Here is a 24520-nt window from a genome sequence, read left to right as displayed (position 1 = left end):
AATTTCTCCGCTTGGTTTTGCAGACTGGCGGCGCAGCGTCAAAGCAATGCTACTGCTCCTGTGAGGTTACTCTTTATTTTCCTGACGCAGCTTTATAAATACACTGAAACTAACCGCATATTGTTTATTAGTGTAATGCATCTGATTGTAATTAACTTTTAACAATATAATGGTCAGGAATAGCCATAGTATTCCAAATACCATATCTGGTTTAGCGTTGTTACTGTTTATTTGAACAAATAGTATGTTTTTCCTTTGCCTCCACTTGGTATTTGCTGAAATTCTTATATTTCCCCCCTGATATTCCTTCATCTGGATTTTTCTGTGCGTAAGCACATTTTGGCTTTATTGCTTATGCCATGTTATAGTGCGAGTTCTATGCAGGCGTTATACATGAGACCCCAGGTATTATTTCTGCCTCCAAACCCCATCCAGAATAATTCCTACCTCCACTCCATCCAGAATTGCTCGTGCCTCTCGTCCAGGGACTTGTCCTGCTTCCCTGCAAAATATTTTTTCGCCGCCACCCTTGACCCTGGATGAAATAATTTATTGCAGCAGTACTGTGTCTTTCAAACGTACCAACCCCACAAATCCTGTCCTTCCATTTTTTCTTTCCACATAACCAATCGCCACAATATAAGCTCTGTATTAAATGTATACCCAGCCGTAAGCTTAGAAAGCAGATTTTTAAAGACCGTTAGAGGAACATTGAAAATCTTGGTAATACATGTTGAATTATTCAATCCATTTATCTATCCAGGGTCACTCCAGTCCCAGGAAGCATACAACACAAGGGAGGATCAATCCCTGATTAGGGTGCCAGCTCATCACTACTGCTGTGCCACCGTGTCCGCACATGTTTAATTATTAACAGTGCACATTATTTAAATGTAGTTAATAATTTATCTATAAAATGTAATATACATACTTTAATGCATTTCATCAAAAAATATCAAGTATACATCCTAGTATTCAAACAGCTCACAGCTCCAAGAAGATAGCTCTTAGAAAACTAAATTGACTTGAAGCTAGTCTTCATCATCTATTAATATGTGCTCTCTTTTTAGAATTCCTACATTTTCATTGAACAGTACAATGAGATTCAATATACAAATCCTCTATAAATTAATTTTTCCTATAAAATAACAATAATAAAAACAATGAAACATATACTATATGAAAGAATAAGTGCAATAGTACAACATAAAAATATAGTGCAGATAATGCACATGGCTCATAAAATGGCTCAGGTTGTGTAATATTACAGTTGTAGAGTTAACAGTGAGTTAATTGTAATTTATAAGTTGAAACTGTTCTACTGGGAGCATTTGATAGACAGAAATGTTATGCCATAAATATAGCACTTCTCTTAGGGGGTTATATATAAGGACAAGAAGTACATTTTATCATAGTGAATAATAAAATAACAGCGTCAGCTTTTAAGCAGCGACAATACTTGGGCATCTTGGTTTATGTCATAACAATTGTTATTTAAAATTTATTTTAGGGTTGCTGTATCCTGAATTGTAAACTTCTTAAATTTAATAAAAATATTGTGGCACAATATTTTGTCAGAGTAAACCAGCTTTCTAAGAGCAGTAACACATTTAACAATGAAACTTTGTAGCGGTTGTCATTTGTATTTCATGTCAGTTGGGGCTGAGCCAATGGTTGTGATATACGTCCATGTAAAATAGATATTGTTGATTGGCTCCAATCATTGCAGAATTTTGCTCCAAACTGTGCTTAATATTGTTAGTTTTTAAGTTTATTTGTTATGTGTTACAGTACATAGCATAATGAAATTCTTACTTCCATGTATCTTCAGAACAGTATATATAAAAGTATATACAATATACAAAATAGTATTTGCAAGTATATACATAAACGCACACTGATTGCTTTTTAAAATATTTGTTCTTGTTATTGACTGTCCCCGAATCTTACTTATGTAAGTATCACTGGCCCTGTACCTTTACAAAAGTGTCTGACAAGACAGGTGAGGTTTTCAATTAGTCACTTTATCTTCCTAAGGCACTAAATGGTATGTACAGTCATTTGAAAAAGTAAGTATACCCCATGGGAACTCTTGGCGTTTTCTACATATTTGAACATGCAAACAGTAGATCTTCATGCAAACTGTACCTGCCGATAAAGGTGATATACTTGAATAAAACACAAGAAAAATGTACCTTTTAAGTTATTTATTTATTTAACAGAAATATCTGTAGATGTATTCATCAGCTGTGTTTCTGCTGGAGGAAAAAAGTAAGCACACCCTTGATTTCAGATCTTGATATTGCCCCTATTAGTAGGGATGACTTCTTGTAGGCATTTTGCATAACTGCTCAACTGTTTTATGACATCAACTCAGTTCAAATTTTGACCACTTCACCTGCAAACTTCCTTCAGTTGTAAGATGTTAGCGGTTTTCTTCAGGTACTGCCTGTTTCAAATGCTCCCACAACTTTCAATGGGATTCAAATCAGGGCTTTCCTAGGCCAGTCCATAACCATCAATTTCTTCTTTTTGGAGCATTCCTTAGTGGATTTGCTAGTGTGCTTCAGATCATTATTGTACTGAAGGGCCCATTGCCGTTTCAAATTCAACTTTCCAGTAGAAGGCCTCACAATCTACTGAAGCATACTTTGATATGAGGCTGAATTCACAGTTGACTTGATGAAGTTGCCCAGGCCCTGAGTCAGCAAAGTAACCCCAAATAATAACATTTCACAAACATACTTCACAGATGGCTTGAGGTTCTTCTCCAAAACTGGTGTCTTCGGTTTATACTTATTCAACTTGGAAAGTATATTTTATAAACATCTAACTGCTTCAAAGTTACTTTGTCATTAACAGTCCAGACAAGTTAAATCTATTAAACTGTACAAATATTGCAGCTTGTAATTTTATAAATGTTGCGCAATTGCTTTTATTGACTTGTTTTACCAAAAAGGAATATTATAAATCTAACATAAATTTTCAGTAATATTGTTGTCGTTTTGCCTTTTTTGTGATGCCAAATTTAGCAATTTAAATTTGTCATGTATGATTATTAGAACAAACCTAATTTATTTTGAGACATGTACTGCTTAATGTTTAATTATGTTTTCTTAGGAACAGACTATTAAAACCCAAAACTGGAAAGGAAATTTCAGGTACAGTAAATTAATACTTTATTTTATTGATGCATTTTTCCTCTCTAGAAGACCATTTGGTATTTATAAAATAAATTACCATTGCAAACATAACCAAATATTATATGATTTGTTCATTCTGATGATAAAAGCTTCAGCAATTTAAAAATATGTAGTTCAGAACATTTGGCTGCTAGGGTTACTACCAGAAATAGGAATTGGGATGCTCTTGCCCTCATGATGGGCATTAACCTGCTACATATGATTAATTGATTGATTGATTCTGCACTGGGAAATGTGAAGATTTTGGCTCCAGAGGAGTGTGCCCTCACTTAACGACAGAAGGTTGTCTCTTTTATTGGTCACTCATTGCATGAAAAATTAGTTATTTGTCTTCTAGCCTATTTTACAACCGTAGTCAGTTTCCTAAACCAGGTGTCTCTATGTCAAAATTTCAGATGTTCAAACCACAATACTCACATAGAGTATGAGAGCTAGCACAGTTATTTTATTAATCACCACTAATATAACAGACATAGCAGATAAATCAGAATGTTTGTGAATAAAGAACAATTGTTACCTTCCTCTATTCCATGCAAAGTAATGTTCATGCATTATATGGTACTTAGTAATATGTTTCCATAGGCAATTGACATCCTTTTGCGAGTAGTTAATTATAAAATTAAGTTTTTCCAGATAGTTGCCTATGCTTCTACTCGGACAGATTTGGAATACTAAGTTGAACGGCTGATCAGTAATCAACAGGGGCTTCATTTGTAGAAACGTGCATAGAATTCACACTAAAACATGGCGTACGGACAAAAACAGAAACATGCGTATGCACAAAAAATTCCAGATGAATAAAACTGTTTGTTTGCTAGGTTCCACACACTTCCCCTTTATAAATCCCAACAAACGTGAAATTTAACGCACATGCCTTATAGCCCTACCCCGACTCCTCCCACAATTTTACATATCTGAATATGAAAATCAATATAAATATCCCTTTCCATTCAGTATTTTGTTAAAAGTTAACGGCAAATGCACATGTAAATAAGGAGATTTTTGCAAATGCCAAGTGTAGGTCCTACTCAGTGAAGCTGAGGTGAGGAAAAACACACTTTTTGGTGTCTTAGGCAGTGGCATGAGCAACAAAAGGAACGTGGTGGAATGGCACTCGAAAGTTCAAGTTCAGAAACTTACACAGTGCCCGAAATATAAAATGAAGTGGTAGGATGTCAAAGTCGACCCACTGCCTGGGTGTCATACAGAAGTGTAAATAAAAAAATGCACAATGAAGAAGAAAGAGATCGAAATGTTGACTTAAATCTGAAAATTTTCACTTTAATCTGGTGGTATATTTTGTCATTTAAAGTAGAACATTGTAACCTTCATCTTAAAATCAATGTTTACTAGAATTTCTCAAATCCCATCGTAACTAAAGCAGCACGTTAAATGGTTTGCATTGTATGTGTGTGAATCACTATGTGCTTCTTAAATGGTCTTTCTCTTTCACACATAGGAGCATAATGGCACGGATTGCCACACAGAATACACTACATTTATTATATTGCAGCTCTCTCAACATTTTAAAATACTAATATTTATACTTGACATAATTTTCATTAAGAAATGCATTAAAGTACGTACTAAACATGGGGACACAGTGGGGCAGTGTTTGCAATTAGGTAGCACCCCGTCCAAGAATTGTTCCTGCAGCCCTGTCCAGGTATTGTTTCTGCCTCCAAACCCCATCCAGAATAATTCCTACCTCCACCGCATCCAGAATTGCTCGTGCCTCTCCCATCCAGGGACTTGTCCTGCTTCCAGCAAGATATTTTCTGGGGCCGCGATCCTGGATGAAATAATTTATTGCAGCAGTACTGTGTCTTTCAAACGTACCAACCCCAAATCCTGTCTTTCCATTTTTTCTCTCCACATAACAAATCGCCACAATATAAGCTTTATATTAAATGTATACCCAGCTGTAAGCTTAAATCAGATTTTTCAAGACTTTAAGGATCATTGAAAAATTTTGGTAATACATCTTGAATTATTTCATCCATTTATCTATCCAGGGTCACGCCAGCCCAGGAAGCATACAACACAAGGTAGGATCAATCTATGGATAGGGCCAGCTCATCACTACTGCTGTGCCACCGTGTCGCACATGTTTAATTATTAACAGTACACATTATTTAATTGTAGTTAATAATTTATTTGTAAAATGTAATATACATACTTTAATACATTTCATCAAAAAATATCAAGTATACATCCTAGTATTCAAACAGCTCACAGCTCCAAGAAGATAGCTCTTAGAAAACTAAATTGACTTGAAGCTAGTCTTCATCATCTATTAATATGTGCTCTCTTTGTGAATTCCTTCCTTTTCATTGTACAGTACAATGAGATTCAATATACAAATCCTCTATAAATATATTTTCCTATAAAATAACAATAATAAAACAATGAAACATATACTATATGAAAGAATAAGTGCAATAGTACAACATAAAAATATAGTGCAGATAGTGCACATGGCTCATAAAATGGCTCAGGTTGTGTAATATTACAGTTATAGAGTTAATAGTGAGGTAATTGTAATTATAAGTTGAAACTGTTCTACTGGGAGCATTTGATAGACAGAAATGTTATGCCATAAATATAGCACTTCTCTTAGGGGGTTATATATAAAGGACAAGAAGTACATTTTATCATAGTGAATAATAAAATAACAGCGTCAGCTTTTAAGCTTAAGCTCAGAAGTATATAAGACTCAGACATAAGCCAGGTGCACATTGGACCAGGGCTCAAATTTAAGTCTTATGATTTATACACAGAGTTATGTAATGTCATTTAAAACTGCAATATATGATAAATACCTAGAGACGGCAGACAGGCACCTAGATGCAGGATTCCCTGACATGCCAATTTTTTCCAGCTTTTCAAAAAGTTTTCAATGCAGAAACTCACGATTCAAGTGATTCTGTTGAAATTCTTTTCGATCATTACTCCAAAAATGATAGCCCTCCAATTTTAAAATATGAAAGTAGCAGGCAAGAATGGACAGTTGTGCCAAAAATGATCATAAGTCAATCATACAAAGACATCAGTCCAAAACAGATTTTAGTAAAAATGGCAGCAACTCAAGGAGTAGTTTCCAAATTTAGCCAGAGTAGCTCATATTGGTCTAGTTATCCCATTGACCACAGCTGAAGGTGAAAGGGGGTTTTCGATCTCCTTGGAGTACCCAGATACTTGGAACTTTGATTATGTGAAAGCCGCAGACAACTTGGCCTCTAGGAAAAAAAGAAGAAAAAATATTTAACTGAAGACACCTTCTGCGTATGCAAGTTGGCTTTGAAGAATATTTTTTTATTTCTTTTCATTAGGTTTCCCATACTTTTTTTTCATTGTTTTCACTTTTCTTCCTGACAGCGATAATACTTGGGCCTCTTGGTTTATGTCATAACAATTGTTATTTAAAATTTATTTTAGAGTTGCAGTATCCTGAATTGCAAACTTCTTAAATTTAATAAAAATATTGTGGCACAAGTGTCAAACCTTAAAGAAAGTCATAGTAAACATTGGGAAATAAATAATAATAATTAACTAATAAAAATAATGCACATTTAATTTTCTCCACCACCAAATTTCCCTGTCCCACCCCACCCAACTACTTTTCTTGCCACCCGGCTGGAAAAAAATTCTGGGGAGAACACTGTCATAGTAAAGTCTGAATATATTTCGTATTTAGAAAAAGTAAAGATGAGAAGGATGAATGTCACAGGCGGCTTGTGATCTAGCACTCACAGCTGTTCATTATATATTTTTCCGACGATCAGATGAAAATGTCGCACTTTGTTGATGCCCTCTTGTGACGTCGCTCTGTTCTCTTCTCCTGATGTCTTGTCTTCTCTTCTTCTTCCTCCTTCCTATGTCGCTCTTCAGACGAGGCATATTTACTATAAAATTCTATCACGGTTTCACAACACATAATTGCTGCATGCACCCGATTGGCTGGCTCTCCATATGATAGAGGAATTTTGCTCAAACTCTTTAATCTATCTTTCCCCAAATAATAAAGTTATTTGATGTTGTATGAGATATCGGCCTATCCTCCTTCCCAAGATTGTACACCAAGTAGCTCTGTCAGGTGTTCATCCAAAAAGTAATCAATAGCCTCGGGTATCACCAAATCTTTCTTTCCCAGGGTGTAAAACCAATTTAGCACTTTGTTGTGAGCAGCTGTTATAAAAGTGAGGTATAAGGGAGGAAGATATGCTTTTGATATTATAATATCTATTCAAGTGTCCTGCATCTGAATTCATCTTGTTCAGAGTGAGCCAAATGTAATAAAAATAGAGAATAATTTGTAGATTTTATACATCATAACAGAAGCTAAGTATTGTTGTTTATTATACCCTGTACCATGTAAGTCAGTGGCAACTGAAGTAATATTTGTAATAATATAGTTACAGGATGTTGTTCATTAGATATAGAGTACAGTTAATAAGAGGGCTTTATAAATTCCACTATTACAGTCTTCGGTCTAGGATTTGAACCCAGAATATTGAAACTGTGAGGCACTAACCCTCAGGCTGCCTTTATGCTATTTAGTTTATGTAAATATCCAAAGGTTTAATCAAACTCAGAATACTCAAAATAGAAGCTGCTTTCTTCCTTGAAGGCAGGGAGAAATCAGAAGCTGCTGCAACAAAGCAGGGGTTGAAAAGCCGGAGAGCGCATGTAAAACAGCTAATGGATAAAATTAAAGTTAACAGCTTGTTTTACTCTTGTAATTTTAACAAAGTTTGACCTGGATTTATTTAAAATATTTTGCAATTTATTTAGTTCTAGCAGAATACCCGCGCTTTGCAGCGGAGAAGTAGTGTGTTAAAGAAGTTATGAAAAAGAAACGGAAACATTTTAAAAATAACGTAAGATGATTGTTAATGTAATTGTTTTGTCACTGATATGAGTGTTGCTGTCATATATATATATAGACACAGACACATACATAGACACACACACATATATATATACATATATATGCATATATATATATATATATATATATACACACATATATAGCAAAATACCCAGCTTTGCAGCAGAGAAGTAGTCTGTTAAAGTAATGAAAAGAAAAGGAAACATTTTAATAATAACGTAACATGATTGACAATGTAATTGTTTTGTCATTGTCATGAGTGTTGCTGGCATATATATATATATATATATATATATATATATATATATATATATATATATATATATATATATATACTAATAAAAGGCAAAGCCCTCACTCACTCACTCACTCATCACTAATTCTCCAACTTCCCTGTAGGTAGAAGGCTGAAATTTGGCAGGCTCATTCCTTACAGCTTACTTACAAAAGTTGGGCAGGTTTCATTTCGAAATTCTATGCCTAATGGTCATAACTGGAAGGTATTTTCTCCATTAACTGTAATGGAGTTGAGCTGGAATGGCGTGGGGCGGAGTTTCGTGACATCATCACGCCTCCCGTAATCACGTGAACTGACTGTCAACGCAGTGCGTAGAAAACCAGGAAGACCTCCAAAAGCGCTTAAGAAAACATGCATTATATAATTGAGAAGGCAGCGAAACAATAAGAAGCGGCGAGTGACATATACTACCATATTCATGAGTGCTGCTACCTCGAAAGAAAGCAAGGTGTAAACCTAAACTTTAAATTAAGTTCATAGACAGGCTACGCTGGCGTTTCACATGCCCACAGGTAATGCGGGATACAAGTTTAATGAGAGGACGCGGGATATAAACGAGTTTTGATCACTTTGTAACTAAGTTAAAATTGTAGGTGAAGGGGTGTGCTTATGCAAATTCCGAGACTGTGTTTGTGGGGATTGACAGTTAAGGCGGGTGGGGAGTCACGTCATCATCTCCCTCCATTCATCTCATTTACTCTGAGCTGAGCTCAGCGCTAACGCCGTCTTCCGAAGCAACTTCGTCAGACTGCCACCAAATACTCACAGAAAAATCCACAAGTTAATACACACGCTCTCTCTAGAGTTTCTCCACACTGAATCCTCCAGGCACTACTTACAAAAGGTTACATTGACAATCGTGTTACGTTATTTTTAAAATCTTTCCTTTTCTTAGCACAAGCACAGCTGAGAAGCTTCGATGCATGTGCTCCATAGCGCTAAAAATAATGCATTTAATCACACTTTGCATTACAAGCAAAGGGAGCTTTTGTCAATGCATGATTTCCTGGTACACGATTACATTGATCAGCGCATCCCGATTCATTTTACCCTCGCACCACCTTAGTTTGAGAAGAAGTATGAAAAATATGAGGTTAACACAGAAAAACAGATCACCAATTCAAGCTTTATGAATAATCGATTCGCCATCAATAATTGTTTTGGTAAAGCCATCCTCCTTCCATTTTATAATTTTTCCGCCATTAGCCATGATTAAATGAACGGTAAAAAGTAAGAGCAAGCGAGGGTGACTTATTTAGGCAGGCATATATATGACAGCAACACTCATGACAATGTCAATCATGTTACGTTATTATTAAAATGTTTCCTTTTCTTTTCATTACTTCTTTAACACACTACTTCTCCGCTAGAGGCGGGTATTTTGCTATATATATAATATATGAATTACCTCCAAAGAGCGCTGAGACTTTTGATATCATGAACGTGTGTACAAAAGGGGTCTCCTGCCCAGCAAAAGTCGAGCAGCCAGCGCGCGTGCATAGCTGTGCCGGCCTTTGAGACGCTGACTGCGCTTCTGCCTTAAGTCAAAGTGAGCACTTTTAATTTTTTTCATCCTCCCCCTGCGCTATAGCCCAGACAAGTGCAAACACGGGACCCCTTTTCTACACCACGGCAAAATAATATTAAGGCGATTCACACTTTCTTTTGCACGATACGATTATGAGGTCCTCACCTCGGATTATGAAGACACGCACACGAGTGAGGACTGACAGTGCCATCACAGCCGATTAATGGCGGGACGTCTCACCAGTCTACACAAGACCCACCGCGACTGTCCCCAAAAGGCGATCATAACGCCAGCTTAACACATCTCTCTATACTATATAAAAGAAAAGGCAACTTTCCTTTCTTTACACCTTTTTTCCTTTTATCCCAAACCAAAGCCTTTCTCTCTTAACACTGCAGAGGACACAAAACTAATTTTCTTTAAATGCCGGTAAGGCACATTACCAGAGGCACAAATTTGAACGCTCACATAGAAAATGTAATTTCTATACCACAGCCGTCGTGTAGCGCCTTTCAAAAGGGATCTACTACCGAGAGATGATCCATATACATTTTAGCTGCTGTTAGTTACTTACCTGTTGTGTTACACAGTCTTTAAAATGTAGTTTACCGCAACCACTCCAGTAGTGCTCAATGTACCTGTACTTCTTAAAACGTTAATGTTTTACTGTTTAATAACTTATAGACTATATTTTATTATTTTTCCCTTGCACTCAGTGACCAAAGCTATACACACACATATAGACACATACAAACATACACACAAGTATATGTATGTGTATATATATGTATGTATGTGTATATATATATATATATATATACACACACACACACATATAATTTGTGTGTGTGTATGTATGTGTGTGTATATATGATGTAGATAGGTATGTATATAGATATGTAGATATGAAGATATGTATGTGTATATATATATATATATATATATATGTGTATGTATGTGTGTGTATGTATGTATGTACAGTGTGTGTGTGTGTGTGTGTGTGTGTATATATGACAGCAGCAATCCAAGCTGTGAGAAAACAGTAAAAGGAGGCGTGTCAGACGACGTGGTACATTTTCTGATGCAGCTACCTAAAACAACTTTGTGACGCTGCCACCAAATACACAAAGCAATTACAGTACTTTGACAATCATGTTACGTTATATTTAAAATGTTTCCTTTTCTTTTTCATAACTTCTTTAACACATGACATCGCTGCGAAGCGCGGGTATTTTGCTATATATATATATATATATGACAGCAACACTCATCACTCACAAGTGACAAAACAATTACATTGACAATCATGTTACGTTATTTTCAAAATATTTCCTTTTCTTTTTCATTACTTCTTTAACACACTACTTCTCGCTGCAAGCTGGTATTTTTTACTAGTATATATATATATACAGACACACATTTACATATACCTATATCTATCTATCTGTCTACAGTGGTGTGAAAAACTATTTGCCCCCTTCCTGATTTCTTATTCTTTTGCATGTTTGTCACACAAAATGTTTCTGATCATCAAACACATTTAACCATTAGTCAAATATAACACAAGTAAACACAAAATGCAGTTTTAAATGATGGTTTTATTATTTAGGGAGAAAAAATCCAAACCTACATGGCCCTGTGTGAAAAGTAAATTGCCCCCAGAACCTAATAACTGGTTGGGCCACCCTTAGCAGCAATAACTGCAATCAAGCGTTTGCGATAACTTGCAATGAGTCTTTTACAGCACTCTGGAGGAATTTTGGCCCACTCATCTTTGCAGAATTGTTGTAATTCAGCTTTATTTGAGGGTTTTCTAGCATGAAGCGCCTTTTTAAGGTCATGCCATAGCATCTCAATTGCATTCAGGTCAGGACTCTGACTAGGCCACTCCAAAGTCTTCATTTTGTTTTTCTTCAGCCATTCAGAGGTGGATTTGCTGGTGTGTTTTGGGTCATTGTCCTGTTGCAGCACCCAAGATCGCTTCAGCTTGAGTTGACGAACAGATGGCCAGACATTCTCCTTCAATCAATCAATCAATCAACATTTATTTATATAGCACATATTCATACAAAAAAATGTAGCTCAAAGTGCTTTACAAAATGAATAGAAAAATAGAAGACACAATAAAAAATAAACATAAGTCAACATTAATTAACATAGAATAAGTAAGGTCCGATGGCCAGGGTGGACAGAAAAAAAACATCAAGAGCTGGAGAAAAAAAATAAAATCTGTGGGGGTTCCAGACCACGAGACCACCCAGTCCCCTCTGGGCAATCTACCTAACATAAGTCAAACAGTCCTCTTTGTATTTAGGGTTTTCATGGAAGGACCTGATGATTATGGTCCATGTAGACTTCTGGCTTTCAGTCCATCAATGTTGGTGCATCATGATGCTTTGAGTAGGTGGTGGTGGCGCAGGGCGGCACCCACAAAAAACGGAAAAAAACAGAACAGAGAGTTGGGGTCAATAGGATTTTAGAGCCACTATGAATAGTTATTGTGATGAATTGAACATACAGAGTATCAGTATTAAGTTAAAAGTGAAGTTATGAGAAGGCCATGTTAAAGTAATGTGTTTTCAGCAGTGGTTTAAAGTGCTCTACTCTATTTGCCTGGCGAATTCCTATTGGCAGGCTATTCCAGATTTTAGGTGCATAACAGCAGAAGGCTGCTTCACCACTTCTTTTAAGTTTAGCTTTTGGAATTATAAGGAGACACTCATTTGAAGATCTAAGGTTACGATTTGGAATATAATGTGTCAGGCATTCCGATATATAAGATGGAGCGCGATTATTTAAGGCTTTATAAACCATAAGCAGTATTTTAAAGTCAATCCTGAATGACACAGGCAACCAGTGTAGTGACATCAAAACTGGAGAAATGTGTTCGGATTTTCTTTTCCCAGTTAGGATTCTAGCAGCTGCATTCTGCACTCGTTGCAAGTGATTTATGTCTTTTTGGGTAGTCCTGTGAGGAGTGCTTTACGGTAATCTAGTCTACTGAAAACAAAGCATGGATTAATTTCTCAGCATCTTTCAATGATATAAGAGGTCTAACTTTTGCTATGTTTCTTAAGTGAAAAAATGCTGTCCTAGTGGTCTGATGAATATGCGATTTAAAATTCAGATTACAGTCAACGGTTACCCCCAAGTTTTTTACTTCCGTCTTAAGTTTTAATCCTAGTGCATCAAGTTTATTTCTGATAACCTCATTGAATCCATTATTGCCAATTACTAAGATTTCAGTTTTCTCTTTATTTAGTGTGAGAAAATTACTATTCATCAATTCAGAAATACCAGTAAGACATTGTGTTAGTGTATCGAAAGATTCGGAGTCATCAGGTGCTATTGATAAGTACAGCTGTGTGTCATCAGCATAGCTGTGGTAACTCACGTTGTAAGCTGAGATAATCTGACCTAACGGAAGCATGTAGATTGAGAAAAGCAGCGGACCCAGGATAGAGCCTTGTGGAACACCATATCGGATATCATGTGTCTTTGAGATGTGATTACCACAACTCACAAAGAATTTTCTACCTGCCAGGTATCAATGGTGTCAAATGCTGCACTCAGATCTAAGAGGATGAGAACAGATAAATGGCCTCTGTCTGCATTTACCCGCAAGTCATTTACTACTTTAACAGTGCAGTTTCTGTGCTGTGATTTGTTCTAAAACCTGACTGAAATTTATCAAGAATAGCATGTTTATTGAGGTGGTCATTTAATTGCAAAATGACTGCCTTCTCTAGAATTTTACTTAAGAAGGGCAGGTTGGGGATGGGTCTAACATTTTCAAAGGCAGAGGGGTCAAGATTATTTTTCTTGAGCAGGGGTTTAACTACAGCAGTCTTAAGACAGTCTGGAAAGACCCCTGTATCTAATGACGAATTAACTATGTCCAGAATATTGTCAATTAGCACGCCTGATATTTCTTTGAAAAACCTGGTTGGTATTGGGTCAAGGATGCAGGTGGAGGGTTTCAGTTGAGAGATTATACTATGTAATTCAGGTAAATCTATCCTGGTGAAAGAATTTAATTTGTTTATAATGGAGTACCGGGGCTTTGGAGGTTCTGCAGTGTTGGGGAGATATACTATGTTATCTCTAATATCATTAATTTTTTGATTGAAAAATACAGCAATGTTCTCACAGGTTTCACTGGAAGTATTCTGGGGGCATTCCTTTGTGTTACCTGGGTTTAACAGATGATCAATTGTTGAAAATAAGACTCTGGGATTACTAGCATTGTTATTTATAATATTAGAGAAATAGCGCCTCTCAAGACGGACAGTGTTATTGTATTCTGTTATTTTAGCCTTCAATATCTCATAATGGATAGTTAGTTTAGTTTTCCTCCATTTACGCTCAGCTCTACGACATGTTCTTTTAAATCAGACACTCTTTGGGTCTTCCATGGAATAACAATACTAGAAGATTTTTTAACTGTCTTTTCAGGTGCAACTATGTCAACAGCAGCTCTTACTTTAGAATTAAAGTTTTCCACTTTACTATTTACATTATCCTCGCTATTATAGTTGGCACTATAAACGGACTGATTGCTTAGAATAGTTGTAAGCTTTAAAGCTGCTGATGAGTCAAAGAAGCGTTTTTTAACAAAATGCTTCTCATGAGTGTTTTCTATCTTTATTTCTATATTAAATAGTAGAAGGAAATGGTCTGATAGACCAATATCAATGACCTGCTTTATATCAACTTTAAGTCCTTTAGTAATCACTAAGTCTAACGTATGACCTGCTTTATGTGTAGGCTGATTAACGAGCTGCCTCAAATCAAAAGAGTCCAGGAGGTTCATGAATTCCTTTACCTTTTGGTCACACTGATTGTCGACATGAAAGTTAAAGTTGCCGACTATTAAGAGTGCGTCATAGTTTGTAACTAAAATTGACATTAAGTCAGAGAATTCCTCAAGGAAAGACGCGTTATATTTAGGAGGTCTATACACGGATAATACTAGAACGTGAGAATCTCCATGAATAACAACGGCGAGATACTCAAAGGACTTAAATTTACCAAAACTAACATCTTTACATTTTAATGCTGAGTAAATGTTTGCCAATCCGCCCTTTTTCCCTGGCGGTCTGCACGAGTAAAACTGTAATCCGGAGGCGCAGACTCGGTTAAAACAACCGCGCCATTTGAGTTAAGCCATGTTTCATTTAGTGCAATAAAATCAATTTTCTATCACTAATAAGATCGTTTATAAAAAATGTCTTGTTAGTTAAAGCTCTAACATTTAATAGTGCCATATTTAATGTTTCTGAAGGGCAGAGCTGAATTTTATGCGTGTTATTGGTAATCGGAACAAAAATTAAGTTATTTTTGTTAACGCCGCTCTGTGTGTACTTTTTATGTAATCTACAATCCGTTTTTATAGTCTTAATGCAGTGTTGATCTGAAGTAGTAATTTCAATTAAATTATTGGTGTTTATGCCGCACTGCCTAGATTTTTTACGTGCATTAAGATTTGTTATTAGATTATTAATGTTGTGCACTTTAACGGAAGACTCTGTTAAGCCATTATGTCCTATCAAAGCAGTAGCATTACGTAAGGGGTTAAAAGTAGAAGTAGACAGTCAAGATAGACGAATTACCTTAGCGATGTTTTGGAGAGGACCCGGGCGCCAAATCTATTCGGATGCAGTCCATCCCGCTTGAAGAAGCGCGGCCTTTCCCAAAAAAGATCCCAGTTGTCTATAAACCCGATGTCTTGATTCTCGCAGAAGCCTCTCAGCCAGTTGTTTAAACCCAGCAGATGACTGTAGTATTCATTCGATCGTCTGACGAGAGGTAGTGGACCCGAGATGAAGATTTTTGCGGATGGGGTCCTCTCCTTCGTGTCTTCAACTAGTGCTGCGAAGTCAGCCTTGAGAACCTCCGACTCTCGGTGCCTTATGTCGTTTACGCGCGTGTAGAATGATGGATCAATTGCCCTCTTGTGCTTCTGGTAGAAGGTCGGCACCCACCTCATCACATCTCGAACTCGAGCACCAGGAAAACAAGAAACAAAGGATTTTCGATTAGGGCACGTGATATTCAGGTTTCATAGAATCAAATCACCTACCACGATTACATCACCCGGGGTTGAAGGCAGACTGGGGACGCAGAGAGGGTCGAATCAGTTCTGGATTTGAATGCTCGCCTGTGCTGATGGAGGTGTTCTAGCCTTGAACCCCCGCCTGCAAAGCTGAAACCCGTCGAGGTCTTCATCAGTGTTGTCGTTGCTCCTACGAGGCGCGGGGGTGAAGCTTACTTGCCCTTGGACTTGAGTGGTAGAGGTGGGGTTGATGTTACGCCGACTTCAGTTGTTGGGTGTGGTTTGTCCAGCAGCCAAGTCTTCATGTCTCTGAGGTACCTTCATCTGGACAGGAGTTTCTGAATCTGTTTGTCTAGTGCCTGGAGTTCTTCGACGACGACGGCAACGCAATTCATCTCACTGTCGGCCATTGTCTGCTTCTACTTCCGCTTCTGCTTCGTCACCTAGGAAAGAAAGAGAGAAAGTTAGTCCGCCTTTGTCTATAAACCTTCAGGATTTTTTGGCAGACAGTAGAATTCATGGTTCCATCTATCACAGCAAGCCTTCCAGGTCCTGAAGCAGCAAAACAACCCCAGACCATCACACTACCACCACCATATTTTACTGTTGGTATGATGTTCTTTTTCTGAAATGCCGTGTTCCTTTTTACACCAGATGTAACGGGACATTTGCCTTCCAAAATGTTCAACTTTTGTCTCAGTCCACAAGGTATTTTCCCAAAAGTCTTGGCAATCATTGAGATTTTTCTTAGCAAAATTTAGACGAGCCCTAATGTTCTTTTTGCTTAACAGTGGTTTGCGCCTTGGAAATCTGCCATGCAGGCTGTTTTTGCCCAGTCTGATAGATCTCAATTACTTCTGTTCTCATTTGTTCCTGAATTTCTTTGGATCTTGGTATGATGTCTAGCTTTTGAGGTGCTTTTGGTCTACTTCTCTGTGTCAGGCAGCTCCTATTTAAGTGATTTCTTGATTGAAACAGGTGTGGCAGTAATCAGGCCTGGGGTGGCTACGGAAATTGAACTCAGGTGTGATACACCACAGTTAGGTTATTTTTTAACAAGGGGGTAATTACTTTTTCACACAGGGCCATGTAAGTTTGGATTTTTTCTCCCTAAATAATAAAAAACATCATTTAAAACTGCATTTGTGTTTCTTTGTGTTATATTTGACTAATGGTTAAATGTGTTTGATGATCAGAAACATCTTGTGTGACAAACATGCAAAAGAATAAGAAATCAGGAAGGGGGCAAATAGTTTTTCACACCCCTGTATGGCATACAGTGGTGTGAAAACTATTTGCCTTTTCTGATTTCTTAGACAAAATATTATGTTTGTCACACAAAATGTTTTGATCATCAAACACATTTAACCATTAGTCAAATATAACACAAGTAAACACAAATGCAGTTTTTAAATGATGGTTTTGTTATTTAGGGAGAAAAAACCCAAACCTATGGCCCTGTGTGACAAAGTAATTGCCCTGAACCTAATAACTGGTTGGGCCACCCTTAGCAGCAATAACTGCAATCAAGCATTTGCGATAACTTGCAATGAGTCTTTTACAGCACTCTGGAGGAATTTTGGCCCACTCATCTTTGCAGAATTGTTGTAATTCAGCTTTATTTGAGGGTTTTCTAGCATGAACAGCCTTTTAAGGTCATGCCATAGCATCTCAATTGGATTCAGGTCAGGACTTTGACTAGGCCACTCCAAAGTCTTCATTTTGTTTTTCTTCAGCCATTCAGAGGTGGATTTGCTGGTGTGTTTTGGGTCATTGTCAAGTTGCAGCACCTAAGATCGCTTCAGCTTGAGTTGACGAACAGATGGCCGGACATTCTCCTTCAGGATTTTTTGGTAGACAGTAGAATTCATGGTTCCATCTATCACAGCAAGCCTTCCAGGTCCTGAAGCAGCAAAACAACCCCAGACCATCACACTACCACCACCATATTTTACTGTTGGTATGATGTTCTTTTCTGAAATGCTGTGTTCCTTTTACGCCAGATGTAACAGGACATTTGCCTTCCAAAAAGTTCAACTTTTGTCTCATCAGTCCACAAGGTATTTTCCTAAAAGTCTTGGCAATCCTTGAGATGTTTCTTAGCAAAATTGAGACGAGCCCTAATGTTCTTTTGCTTAACAGCGGTTGCCTTGGAAATCTGCCATGCAGGCCGTTTTGCCCAGTCTCTTTCTTATGGTGGAGTCGTGAACACTGACCTTAATTGAGGCAAGTGAGGCCTGCAGTTCTTTAGACGCTGTCCTGGGGTCTTTTGTGACCTCTCGGATGAGTCGTCTCTGCGCTCTTGGGGTAATTTTGGTCGGCCGGCCACTCCTGGAAAGGTTCACCACTGTTCCATGTTTTTGCCATTTGTGGATAATGGTGCTCACTGTGGTTCACTGGAGTCCCAAAGCTTTAGAAATGGCTTTATAACCTTTACCAGACTGATAGATCTCAATTACTTCTGTTCTCATTTGTTCCTGAATTTCTTTGGATCTTGGCATGATGTCTAGCTTTTGAGGTGCTTTTGGTCTACTTTTCTGTTTCAGGCAGCTCCTATTTAAGTGAATTCTTGATTGAAACAGGTGTGGCAGTAATCAGGCCTGGGGGTGGCTACGGAAATTGAACTCAGGTGTGATACACCATAGTTAGGTTGTTTTTTTAACAAGGGGGCAATTACATTTTCACACAGGGCCATGTAGGTTTGGATTTTTTTTCTCCCTAAATAATAAAAACCATCATTTAAAAACTGCATTTTGTGTTTACTTGTGTTATATTTGACTAATGGTTAAATGTGTTTGATGATCAGAAACATTTTGTGTGACAAACATGCAAAAGAATAAGAAATCAGGAAGGGGCAAATAGTTTTTCACACCACTGTATATATATATATATATATATATATATATATATATATATATATATATATATACACATATCACTTTTGGGGTGCAGCAGCTGTTGCTGGGGTGCCAGAATCCATTGAGGAAGAAAAATTTAAAACATTATTTGTACAAAATCTTAATTTATCTATCCATTCCTAAATAATTAAATGGGCAGGCTATTTCAGATCAGTGCAATACGCCGCTTTGTTAAAAGGATGACTGCTAATCTTACGTGCACTTAGTGCTGCGTGGGTATTATGAACTATCGTATTTGTTCAAGTTCTATTTAAATTTTAAATATAAGTAATTTTTATTTGGTCGACAGAAATATATTTAGTAGGAATGAAAGTTAAATTTAATCATCATTGCATAAATTTTTCTTCACCATAGAAATTTAAAGACTAAATCCAACTTACATTCCTACCAAAGATATTTCTGGCGACTAAATAGAACATACTTACTGTATATCCAAATTCGAGCTATTGAGCTGTCGCCTGCCTGCCTGAGTCACCCTCACTTCGCTCTTACTTTTTTACCGTTCATTTAATCTTGGCTAGTCGTGGAAATATTATAACATGGAAAGAGGATTACACCGAGTATGGCTTTACCAAAACAATTATTGATGTCGAATAAAGTATCTATGATTCCTAAAGCTTAAATTGGTGATCTGGTTTTCTGCGTTAACCTCATATTTTTTCATACCTCTTCCAAACTAAGGGGTTGCGAGGGTAAAATGAATCGGTAAGCGCTGATATATATATATATTTTGAATATATTGAAATAGTTTTACTATCAAATAATGCAAACAGTATGCAGCACGTGCTTCGCCCTAATTCTGGGCTCATCAGGCAGTACATACTCGCTGCACCCACTCTCGCGAATCGAACCTCAGACGTCCTCGCTAAAGGTAAAGCCTCTCATGTTGTGCTATGGTGTGTGGGTCGTTTATTTGACAGTATGTAGATCGGAGTGTGTGTGTGTGTGTGTATATATATATATATAATTAAAGGAACACTTTAAAGAAACACATTAGATACATCAGATCTCAATATGAAGTTGGATATCTATACAAATAACGACAGGGCAATGTCTTAGGAACAAAAGGATGCCAAGTCTTTTAATGGAAATAAAAGTTTTCTGTCTACAGAGGGCTCAATTGTGTAGACACCCTAAAATCAGAGTGAAATGAAGATGTGGCAGGCTAGTCCATTTTTTCAAAAACTTAATTTCTGCTACTCAAAATGCTTTTCAGTATCTTGTGTGGCCCCCACGAGCTTGTATGCATGCTTGACAACGTCTGGGCATGCTCCTAATGAGATGACAGATGGTGTCTTGTGGCATTTCCTCCCAGATCTGTATGAGGGCATCCCTGAGCTGTTGTACAGTCTAAGGAGCAACCTGGCGGCGCCTAATGGACCGAAACATAATGTCCCACAGATGTTCTATTGGGTTTAAGTCAGGGGATCGTGAAGGCCATTCAATTGTTTCAATTCCTTCATCCTCCAGGTACTGCCTGCATACTCTTGCCACATGAGGCCAGGCATTGTCGTGCATTAGGAGGAAACCAGGACCTACTGCACCAGCGTAGGGTCTGACAATGGGTCCAAGGATTTCATCCTGATACCTAATGGCAGTCAAGATGCCATTGTCTAGCCTGTAGAGGTCTGTGAGTCGCTCCATGGATATGCCTCCAAGATCATCACTGACCCACCACCAAACCAGTCATGCTAAACGATGTTACAGGCAGCATAATATTCTCCACGGCTTCTCCTGACCCTTTCACGTCTTTCACATTTACTCAGGGTTAACCTGCTCTCATCTGTGAAAAGCACAGGACGCCAGTGGTGAACCTTTCAATTCTGGTATTCTATGGCAAATGCCAATTGACCAGATTAATATCCCATAAGTTTCATTGACTTTATGCTATACTCTGATTAAAAAGTGTTCCTTTAATTCTTTTGAGCAGTATATATAACTTTTGAGAATGCAACGTATAGTTTTGTCCAGGTGGAAAGCAATGTTGCCTCAAATCAATGGCAACCTTTTGTAGGGTGTGTCCCTGAGACTTATTAATTGTCATCGCGAAGCAGAGCCTTACTGGAAATTTGAGGCATTTCAATTGAAATGGGAGATCAGAGGGTATAACGGTGATGCCAGCAATACATTCAGAGTGTGGAGCTCTGCTTTTTTTGTGTAGCTGCCTTCACACAGCCTCTCCGCTGCTTTATAAACGAGCGCCATATAAAGCCATCACCTTGTCAATTGTGTAATGCGTTTTTTGAACAGGTTTGATGCATGGAAGTGATCACTCGTACTGCGTTCATTAAGTTCTCGTAAGCTGCTATCTTGTGTGATGTTGCGATGTCCACGGCTTAATTTAATGTTATCTAAGACCCGGCACTTAAAAGTTTCTGGCTGCACTGTTGTAATATGACGGCTGTGCAAGCTCACTTTTGAGAATGCAAGTATAGTTGTCCAGGAGAAAAGCAATCTTGCCTGAAATCAATGGCATCGTTTTGTAGGGTCTGTCCCCGAGACTTATTACTTGTCATCGCGCAGCTAAACCATACTGGAAATTGGAGGCATCTGAATTGAAATGGGAGATCAGAGGGTATAAAGGGGATGCGAGGAATATATTGAGTGTGGAGAAACTCTAGAGACAGCGTGTGTATTAACTTATGGATTTTTCTGTGAGTATTTGGTGGCAGTGTGACAAAGTTGCTTCGGAAGACGGCGTTAGCCACGGAGCTCAGCTCAGAGCGAAATGAGGTAAGAGGGGAGATAATGACGTGACTCCCCCACCCGCCTTAACTGTCAATCCCCCACAAACACAGTCTCTCGGAATTTGCATAAGCACACCCCTTCACCTGCAATTTTAACTTAGTTACAAAGTGATCAAAACTCTCGTTTATATCCTGCGTCCTCTCATTAAACTTATATCCCGTATTACCCATGAGCATGTGAAACGCCAGTGGCAGCCTGTCTGTGAACTTAATTTAAAGTTTAGGTTTACACCTTGCTTTCTTTCCGAAGTAGCAGCACTCATGAATATGGTAGTATATGTCACTCGCTCGCTTCTTATTGTTTCGCTGCCTTCTCAATTATATAATGCATGTTTTCTTCAGTGGTTTTTGGAGGTCTTCCTGGTTTTCTACGCACTGCGTTGACAGTCGGTTCACGTGATTACGTGGGAGGCGTGGATGATGTAACGCGAAACTCTGCCCCCCACGGCTTTCGAGCTCAACTTCATTACAGTAAATGGAGAAAAATACCTTCCAGTAATGACCATTACGCGTAGAATTTCAAAATTAAACCTGCCCAACTTTTGTAAGTAAGCTGTAAGGAATGAGCCTGCCAAATTTCAGTCTTCTACCTACACAGGAACTGGGAGAATTGGTGATGAGTCAGTGAGTCAGTCAGTGAGGGCTTTGCCTTTTATTAGTATAGGTTTATATTGGTTATTAATTCTAATTCATTTAATTAGATCATCTAAACTGAAAAAAAAAAATACTTTGAGAAATCCACTTATTCATTTTGTTAATGACTTCTAAAAGAACACAGGTTGCAAGGAGCTGGGTGAACGAAAGCTTGAAAGGATTTCCTGCCAAGATTACTAAACTGGTACATGAAGTATTTCCCAATTATGGCATACTGTAAATGCACAAATTGATATAACATTTAGATGCTTTCTAACTGGTTTAAATGTAGTACAAGTGAATTATCAAGAGTTACTGTAGGTGCTACAAATATGGATGAAAGACATACAATTACTTGCCAAAAGTAAAGAGAGGCACTGAAATCTGCAAACTAACCTACCAAGCCTTTTCGAGCAATGCAGCACTCTACACGGCTCAGTGCACAAAAGACTTCTACTATAACACTGTCAGAGGAAACCAGCTTTCTGAGAGCAGTAACGCATTTAACAATGAAACTTTGTAACGGTTGTCATTTGTATTTGATGTCAGTTGGGGCTGACCCAATGGTTGACGATAACGTCCATGTAAAATAGATATTGTTGATTGGCTCCAGTCATTGCAGAATTTTCCTCCAAGCTGTGCTTAATATTGTTAGTTTTCAAGTTTATTGTTATGTGTACAGTACATAGCACAATGAAATTCTTACTTCCATGTATCTTCAGAACAGTATATATAAAAATATATACAATATACAAGATAGTATTTGCAAGTATGTACATAAACGCACACACTGTTTGCTTTTTTAAAATATTTGTTCTTGTTATTGACTGTCCCTGAATCTACTTATGTAAGTATCACTGGCCCTGTACCTTTACAAAAGTGTCTGTACAAGACAGGTGAGGTCTTCAATTAGTCACTTTATCTTCCTAAGGTACTAAATGGTATGTACAGTATTTTGAAAAAGTAAGTATACCCCATGGAAACGCTTGACGTTTTCTACATATTTGAACATGCAAACAGTAGATCTTTATGCCAACTGTACCTACCGTTAAAGGTGACATACTTGAATAAAACACAAGAAAAATGTTTCTTTTAAGTTATTTATTTAACAGAAATATCTGTATATGTAATCATCTACTGTGGATCTGCTGGGGAAAAAAGTAAGCATACCCTTGATTTCAGAACCTGATATTGCCCCTATTAGTAGGGATGACTTCTTGTAGGCATTTTGCATAACTGCTGAACTGTTTTTATGACACCAACTCAGTGAAATTTTTGACCACTTCACCTGCAAAATTCCTTCAGTTGTAAGATTTTCATGAGTTTTCTTCAAGGAACTGCCCGTTTCAAATGGTCCCACAACTTTTTAATGGGATTCAAATCAGAGCTTTCCCTAGGCCAGTCCATAACCATCAATTTCTTTTTTTGGAGCCATTCCTTAGTGGTTTTCCTAGTGTGCTTCATTATACTCATTATTATATTGCTTTATTATACTGAAGGGTCCATTGGCGTTTCAAATTCAACTTTCGAATAGAAGGCCTCACAATCTACTGAAGCATACTTTGATATGAGGCAGAATTCACAGTTGACTTGATGAAGTTGCCCAGGCCCTGAGTCAGCAAAGTAACCCCAATCAATAACTTTTCACAAACATACTTCACAGATGGCTTGAGGTTGTTCTCCAAAACTGATGTCTTCGGTTTACACTTATTCGACTTCGGAAAGTATATTTTATAAACATCTAACTGCTTCAAAGTTACTTTGTCATTAAAAGTCCAAACAACTTAAATCTATTAAACTGTACAAATATTGTAGCTTGTAATTTTTTAAATGTTGCACAATTGTTTTTGTTTTACCAAAAAGGAATATTATAAATCTAACATAAATTTTCAGAAATATTTTTGTCGTTTTGCCTTTTTTATGATGCCAAATTTAGCAATTTAAATTTTGTGATGCATAATTTTTAGAACAAACCTAATTTGTTTTGAGACATGTACTGCATAATGTTTAATTATGTTTTCTTAGAAAGAAATGACTGTGACCCAATACCTGGAAAGGAAATTTCAGGTACAGTAAATTAATACTTTATTTTATTGATGCATTTTTCCTCTCTAAAAGACCATTTGGTATTTATAAAATAAATTACCATTGCAAAAATAACCAAATTGTATATGATTTGTTCAATCTGATGATTAAAAGCTTCAGCAGCTTAAAAAGATGTAGTTCAGAACATTTGGCTGCCAGGGG

The 24520-nt window shown here is 37.4% G+C and overlaps 1 long non-coding RNA gene across 1 annotated transcript in view; it reads left to right on the top strand.

Annotated features, from left to right (window-relative positions):
- The first annotated feature begins 3110 nt into the window (after positions 1 to 3110).
- Positions 3111 to 24520, top strand: part of LOC120519980 — a 42534-nt gene continuing 21124 nt past the window's right edge. The window contains exons 1-2 of the long non-coding RNA XR_005631727.1: positions 3111 to 3161; positions 24299 to 24340. This is a non-coding gene — a long non-coding RNA (uncharacterized LOC120519980). The remainder of the gene's footprint in view (positions 3162 to 24298; positions 24341 to 24520) is intronic.

The sequence above is a fragment of the Polypterus senegalus genome, unplaced genomic scaffold, assembly GCF_016835505.1.
Source record: "Polypterus senegalus isolate Bchr_013 unplaced genomic scaffold, ASM1683550v1 scaffold_819, whole genome shotgun sequence".
In the NCBI taxonomy this organism is placed as follows: domain Eukaryota; kingdom Metazoa; phylum Chordata; class Cladistia; order Polypteriformes; family Polypteridae; genus Polypterus; species Polypterus senegalus.
The sequence above is the reverse complement of the archived record's forward strand: the minus strand, read 5'-3'. Positions and strand labels throughout refer to the sequence as shown.